General features: G+C 41.9%; 1 protein-coding gene across 1 annotated transcript in view; it reads right to left on the bottom strand.

The window, feature by feature from the left end:
- Nucleotides 1-7,300, bottom strand: part of LOC111973131 (synaptosomal-associated protein 25-A) — a 44,716-nt gene extending 37,416 nt beyond the window's left edge. Inside the window, 1 exon segment of the mRNA XM_070446756.1 lies at nucleotides 7,048-7,300. The gene's annotated coding sequence lies outside the window, so the exon portion shown is untranslated.
- Between the last annotated feature and the right edge of the window lie 1,022 nt (nucleotides 7,301-8,322).

Below are 8,322 nucleotides of genomic sequence, written 5' to 3'. Positions count from 1 at the left end.
CAGACACTAGAGCTGGGATATGATCTGAACCTACTGTACCAGACACTAGAGCTGGGATATGATCTGAACCTACTGTACCAGACACTAGAGCTGGGCGATATGGACAAAAATCAATTTTAAGATAAATTGACTGAATCAACACCATAACGATAAATAGTTTATAACAATGTCCACCAGTTTTTTATATTACCCTTCAAACTACTACTGCTAGTTTGAATGTAGTAGCTATCAATTGTCCCAACAATCACCCATATTAGCAAACTTAATTTTAAACTTCACATTTCTCTAGTATAGGCTACTTATCATAATGAACGATATCAGCTAAATGTCCACAATAAGTGGTCTGTTTGGTCGGTGTCGATCATTTTCAGTTTATTGTCCCAGCCCTACGAGACGTGTCGGCAGCCTGTTTTGAATTAAAAGCATGACCTTCCAGTTTTTAATGGACTGAGACGATAAAACCGTGTCGAGATGCAGAGGCACGCCGAAACCTGCAGCAGATGCTTTTTTATGTTGTGATATTTGATGGAATTGAATCGCAAGGGGCACATTGAAGTACCCAATCCCCATCCCTGAAAGGAACATGCAGATACAATTACAGATGGTTTACTGATGCTGTGGTAATAGATAATCAAAGTGTTTTGTCTTAATCAATATTGATTTGTTTCATTATCCCCTTAATCATGTTTTTTTACTCTGGAATGTGTTTGTACTGTAATACAGCCTATTCAGATTCCTACCCCACAATGTTCCATTCAAACACGTTGATGTTCCAATTCCATAGATGTTCCGATTCCGTGAACAAATTCATGGCTTATTTTTGACTGATTTATGGCAATTTTCCCCACATCATTTATCTGTGTCCCAAATGGATAGGCTGTCATCTGGGACACATTGAATTATGTGGGAAGAATTGCCATGAATCAGTCAAATCAGCCCCAAAATGTAATTTCTCCGTTGTCCTGCGACAGCAGCCTCAGTAGCCAAGAAGTGGCAGCATTAGAGGCTATTAAATATCTGAGGAGTCATAAAGACAAAGACATTAAAAAGCAATTAGCGGGCCCCCGGGCCAAGAAACACATTCTGACAAGACCCTCACTCACAATATCTAATAATAATAGCTATGTCTGAATGACATCGTATTATTCCCTAGTGCACTCATTGAATTACAGACAGGATCTCTAAGAGTGTACTGCTATTCTTCTTCTCTTCCTCTTCTTCTTCTGCCCAATCCCTCATGATTATCTTTACATTTGGTTAAATATTAACATTAATAGGTGCTAATACATGTAATAAGCATGTTCTAACCTACTATTTATTACATGTTACTAGTAGCAAGCAAAAGAGAGAGATGTTCATAATCCACTATGAAAAAGACTTCAGACGGAGAGAAAAATAACTTATTATGAGTGTAAATCCAGTCAAGACAAATATGCATTGAGCTGATTGGCCAGGCAGGAAATTGAAGCATGTTACCTACAATTGTCCCTAATTGATATTCTCTATATTGCCATGAAGCTTTAGCTCAGTGAACCAACATCTGCATCATTATCATATTACGGCTATACGAAGAACACACACACACAGATTAGATCAAATCAAAATCTCTCAGGCAAATCAAATGTGTGTGTGCACGTGCATGCATGCGTGCAGGTGAGAGAAAGAGAGAAAGAGAGAGAGAGGAGAAAGATCCAATCCCAGGCAGTGATGACAATAAAGCCAATGTATTGCATACAGTCAGAGGGTCATTACTCATTCACTATGAATTCTGATCAGGCAGTTCTAGGTACAGTATGTGCAAGCCAGAATAAAGTAAGTAGCCTTGGCTCACAACAGCAGGAGCCAATCTCCTGTTTCTATAGTGTGATGTACAAGCAACCCCCTGGACAGGATACTAGTCTATCAGAGGGCCTTACCCCGAATTCTATCTCCTTAATGCTGAGTGCCAAGCAGAAACACATAGGGTCCCATTTTTTATTTTTTGAACTGTCTTTTATATGACTTCCTGGGGATCGAACACCCAACCTTCCAATCTTAGGGCAGACAGTCTAACAACAACTGAGTTGTTTACAAGCCAGAAAACCCCCGGAATAATCTACCAGAACCCCCACTGCCTGCACTGCAGCATCTTAAATTACCCAGCCTCAGATTGACAAAGGTAGAGCAACAATATCACCACAGAGACTCGCCACGCTTCATTGGCTTCTGAATAAGATACAGTAATGGTGTTGAATGCAGCCCAGAGTCAACACAATACTAATGTGTGTCTGGCCTATTGTCAGGCACCTGAGCTCACTATAGGACATGTAATGGTGAACGGCCCAAGCACATTCATGTTGACTAGACCAGATGACTTGGTTAACGTGGCTCACTGAAGAAGGGATTCGATGGCGATGTCCGTGCTTCAGTCCAGACCAGGGAGGTTTCAACCAATCATATGCCTCGTAACTCAACACAGAGGAATCCTTCCATCATACAACTGACTGGGAAGATGATATCTGTGGTTACAGCAACTTGCAGCACGAGACTTAGTACTTTTGCAGTCTGCGTCATACCTTGTTACTGGCAGGCCTGCTCACACCATATGTCTTGTCATCACTGACCAATGTAATGTTCTAAAAACAGAGATAGTTTATGAGGTCTATGAAAACCAACAAATATTCTTTACAAAAGCTTTTATGATATATGTGCTATATGATTTGGAGAAGGTCCAACAACAAGAAGACAAACAATATTTACCAAGGATAATTCACCCTCATCAGATTTGGCCATCTCTACTCGAAAGTAAACATTTAGTAGATGTACTACTGTACCTGCAGTGGATTAAATGTTTTGATGCATTGTCATTGCAGTATAGAAGATTAAAGGTACAATCTCTCTTCCTCTTCGCTCTCTCTCTTTATCACTCTCTCTCTTTATCACTCTCTCACTCTCTCTCTTTCTCTCTCTCTTTATCACTCTCTCTCTTTCTCTCACTAATCCTTTCATTCACCATTATCTTCTCTTTTCCATAATTCTGAGGAACACCAGCCCCTCCTCTGATTGGTGGGTGGTGGGAAGAGAGGATCATGGTAAAAACCCCAGTAGCACCAGCGAAGAAGAGCTCAGATGGGAACAGCCCCCAGAGTGACACTCCAGCCTCTCTCACTATTATTACCAATGAATAATTGTTAGCAACATGCTCTGTGGGGGTCCATGGGCTAGGGTTCTGGCTATATAAACACAATTTGATTGATTGAAAAGCTGAATAGTGCAATGCAGCTCAGTAAAGTACATTGAAAACCAACAACCATGTTGATGACTCTGACATTTGCAGGAAATATAACTATATGACTGTCAGCCAAATGGAATCATTAGTTGGAGCCTACATAACATTATACAACTATCTCAAAGACTGCAACGAAAGGTGACATCATAGCTTCTCTGTTTCATCTTCACTACAAAGACGAGGAGCTTTCAGGTATAGAAAAATTGTACAACATCTTCTAACAAAATTGTACAACTCCTTTGTCCCAGGGCTGATGCAGATTGTTATCGAGAGATTCTCCCATCGATGTGTCCCAGCCATGTGTCATAGGCAGTGACGGAGGGAACGCGCCAAAGTCCTCAATCTTCGGACATCGCCACAGCTTCCTCTGCTCTACAGCAGCAGCCATTTTGTCTTATTGTTTACTACCTGATTGTCTCAGGGAAAATGAGACTAACTCCCTTGTGGTAAAGAGTAGATGCCAAATCCTCTCCCCTCCTCCTGTTCCACTACTGTCATCAGGTCAAAGGCAAGGTTAACTATCTTGGTGAAACTGATGCTACTGGAGTAGGCCTCTGTTATGTAGCGAGACAGAATACGCTGTACCTGATAGAAGCCTATACATACTCTGAAACATAGTGTCGGATTGAATCTTATCATGCGACATACTTTAATGTTTCCACGTATGTGTTAGATCTTATAGGTTTCTGAATTGATAATAGCCTACACAAAAATTGCCAGATTATGATATCAATACAGTCAATCCATACACATATTTTGCAAACGGCACCATATTCCCTACATAATGCACTACTTTTGACCCGAGCCCTATGGGCCCAGGCCAAAAGTAGTGAACTAAATATGGAATACTGTGCCCTTTGGAACGCAAAATACAGTACTTCCTGACAGAAAACCTAATCTACAGTCCTTTTCCAGGGCCAAGAACCTAGAATAGCGTCCACTAGTCTCCGTTGGTCAGAACAGCACATTACTCAACATCATAACAGACCTCATTATGGAGATACCATCACACACAGTCCTCCTGACATCGACTATTTGGCTTGAAACTGAATTATATGATATTGTGATTCTTATATCAAATTAAAAAGCAGAGCAAAATGCACGATTCTTCAGCTTCCTCAAGGCATACAGTACATCACAAATGCACAATTCTTCAGCTTCCTCAAGGCATACAGTACATCACAAATGCACGATTCTCAGCTTCCCTCAAGGCATACAGTACATCACAAATGCACGATTCTTCAGCTTCCTCAAGGCATACAGTACATCACCATGCACGATTCTTCAGCTTCCTCAAGGCATACAGTACATCACAAATGCACGATTCTTCAGCTTCCTCAAGGCATACAGTACATCACAAATTGCACGTATTCTTCAGCTTCCTCAAGGCATACAGTACATCACAAATGCACGATTCTTCAGCTTCCTCAAGGCATACAGTACATCACAAATGCACGTCGAATTACAGTAGAATGCCATGGTTCGTTCAGTTGACAAGCATCATTATCAATCAGTAACAGTGAGGCATTTATTCGTTGGTATGTTTGGCAAAAAAAAGTGAATTAATTAATCCAAGGCTGCAATCATATAGATTGTGATATAAGTTAAATGTTCTGAAATCGATTCACTCCCAACGGACTTCTTGGCCAAATGTCCATTTCAGTATAGCTTTTTAGGGGGAAATTTGGTAACGTCGGCAGTCATTTATTGTTATCTGGAGAGTATATGCTCAGAAAAAAATAGGGATAGCCGCATGCACCAATACGCACAATGCACAGTTCAGCAAGTCTGAAAAAAACATTGATTTCCGAGGCATTCCGAGGCACCGATTCTATAGATTTCAGCTCGGTATACCAGACACACATAGCGAGAGAGAGAGAGAGCAGCTATATAAATGAACAATAGGCTGTTCCGAAAAACAATCAACCGCTACCGCTGGGTGATGGTATATGAGTCACCATTTACTCGTGGAAAAAGCCCTATAGTGCCGCCCACGCTCTGCAGTCAAACCGATGGAAGCCGCATGATGCGATATGGTAGGCTATAGCAGCCATGTCAACCGAAAGCATGCGTGCATGTCCTTTTATTTGTCAGCTCAACACCGGCCCTCTCAACACCCCATTCAATGCTGGATTCCTCTCATATCTAACGGCCTGTTACTAGCTTCTCCATTTTGATATTCTCTCTCTCTCTTTCCTCGCTCTCTCTCGCTGTCTCTTTCTTCCTGTCTCTGTCTCTCTGTCTTTCCCTCTGATGTTATGGCACAAGAGACTGAAAACCCTCAGGTAGAGCAAATGGGGGAGATGCGACGGCGGTCCAACATCACGTGGTGCTGAAATCTAAAAACTGTATTTCCAGGTGCAACCTGCGAAGAAGAGCACGTAGAGGAGCACGTGACCTAAATAACTAATTTGCCGCAAACCTTAAAGGTCTGGTCAGCAATCAACAACGTTCCATTGAGCCATGATGGAGAGAAGACCATTTAAATGCACATACATCATAACAGATTTGGTGTAAATTTCACCACATGCTTCGTGCTTGACAAGTCGACGAGCTAAGGATCTCATCTGTGGTTTGATGTAGTCGAGGTGCAGTGCATATACGTATAGGATGGCGAGGATGGATGGGGGCGTATAGGATGTCATAGTGCGGGTTTCACCGTCCTCCCCCGCTCTTCTCGCCTCGAGCCCCCGCCCATCCTCTTGCACCGGGAAGACACAGACGGTAATTACCGATGCCTCGTCACCTAAATGGCATGGCAGGGATGTGGCCATTTTGACGCAACAAACTGAGTAGGCTACAGCCAGCGAGCACGGACGGACGTACATATATAGTGGCATATTGATGAAGATTGTCGGTCGTGTCTCCCCTGTTTACCCCCCCCCCCCCCTCCTCCCATCGACACACTCTGGCGCAGTTTACTATAATGACATTCCCCAAATCAATTGAGGACCCCTTCTTTCACCCCCTTGGGATGTTTCTCCCCAACTGCATTTTTAACGCACATTAGGCTCCAAATCTGCACTAAATCACCCCCACTTTTGATTTGCTAAACTTACTATCATTCACGATTCCACTGCGGCATCAGCAGTGAGCTGTTTCCTACCCATATTTGAGAAGCGGTCGTAAAATACCATCCTCTTAAGCATCACTCGAGGGAGTGATAAACCAGCTCTGCGCAAAATCCCCAAAAGCTTCTAAATAAACACACGTTTCAAAGCATGCTGGTGCAAAACACAACAAGTCATATCTAATACGGTTTGAACATCTAATAAAGCAGAATGCCGTGGCTTTGTTGAATTTCTTGTGCGTGTTTGTCTGTTTATTTTCTGAGAGAGTTTGAGAGCAAGAGAGACAACAGCGCAGCCGAGCCCCAGCTGTCATTGTCCAAGGTGCTGAAACGCAGAAAACGCCCACACCTTACGCATTAGCACATACAGCATCCTTCAATTTCAGAAAATCGACTGCTCGTGGAGATTTACACGCACAGCACAAGGTTCATGTAATTAGAAAGAGGCAAACCCCGGCATGTCTACAATTGATATATTTCAAAATCAGACATGCGAATTCAACAAAAAGGCAACGAATAAACCTTTATTAAGCAAGYGCTACCGTCATGCGGGTTTATCAAAACATATCCTCCGATGCTCTCAATCGAAAACGGCTTCACAATTAAAAAACGAGTACTTCATTTTGTACTGAAAATATTTTGTTGAAAACCCCCGAAAATAAAACATTTGCGTTATAATAGAATAGAGAAATCTAAAGTGTTCTCCTACCTGTGCCGTGGTCGGTGGCTTGCAGTCAGCAGGAGGAAATGTCTGCGTATTTCAACAACTAACCGATATCACTCCCGTTCTGTATGGACTGGATTGCTGCAAAGGCACTGCGCGTGGTTGATACCTCCTCAGTTCTTCAATGGAACGCAGCAGCTCTGCCCTAGTCAAAGATGGCAGTCGCTTTTGACGTCAGCAGCTTTTAATAGATAGGCCTATCTGTCAAAAAGAGAGGCACTTCTGCAAGCTTGGTAATGAGCAGCTGCATGCGCACCGGTAACTGCTCAACGGAAATCGCCATGTATTTTTTTTGGCAAACAACAGCCTGTGAATGTGTTTACATGTGTCGTGTCATGGTATCACATTTCAGCCATCGATTCTAAACAGTTTCTCGCCCAAAACAGATATTTATGTGGCTTTATGATGAGAAATAGGTAGCATAATAGGCCTACACATGCTCGGTATGACGATATTATTGAGGATTTACTACTAACGTGTGATTTAGTCCTATTGAAACAAACAGCACCCGCACAACAACATAACCCTATTGGATGCTCTAAAACAGAATTGTGAATAGTCTATAGCGTTATACTAATGGGTGGTCGTTACTTTCTCTAACAGCAATGACGCATTTATTTTTTATATATTGACATTTTACAGTCATTATTTTCCTGACTCACCCACATTTTAACCTAACAATGCACACTGTACTTCAGTCACTGTGAATCCCAAACAAAACAGAAAGGACACAAGTAAAGTTTTGAATCACTACTCTAACTTCTATAAGTTAGGGGAGACCGGGTTGGTTGTCTCATGGGTTGGTTGTCACAGTGCTAATTACTCCCAATCTAAATGGAGTTGTGTAATAATTTTCAAGTTAAATTGTGTGAATTCGTTAAAAAACTTCTTCAGGATCGGTGGGTCCCCTGYGGGACGTTGCGCTAACTTAGGCTAATGCGATTAGCATGAGGTTGTAAGTTACACAAACATTTCCCAGGACATAGACATATCTGATATTGGCAGAAAGCTTAAATTCTTGTTAATCTAGCTCCACTGTCCAATTTACAGTAGCTAATACAGTGAAAGGATACCATGCTATTGTTTGAGGAGAGTGCACAGTTTTGAATATGAAAAGTTATTAAAAAAGCAATTAGGCACATTTGGGCAGTCTTGAAACAACATTTTGAACAGAAATGCAATAGTTCATTGGATCAGTCTAAAMCTTTGCACATACACTGCTGCCATCTAGTGKCCAAAATCTAAATTGCAGCTGGGCTG

The sequence above is a fragment of the Salvelinus sp. IW2-2015 genome, linkage group LG14 (genome assembly GCF_002910315.2).
Source record: "Salvelinus sp. IW2-2015 linkage group LG14, ASM291031v2, whole genome shotgun sequence".
Classification (NCBI taxonomy): domain Eukaryota; kingdom Metazoa; phylum Chordata; class Actinopteri; order Salmoniformes; family Salmonidae; genus Salvelinus; species Salvelinus sp. IW2-2015.
Note: the sequence above shows the minus strand (reverse complement) of the source record. Positions and strands in the feature narration are given on the sequence as shown.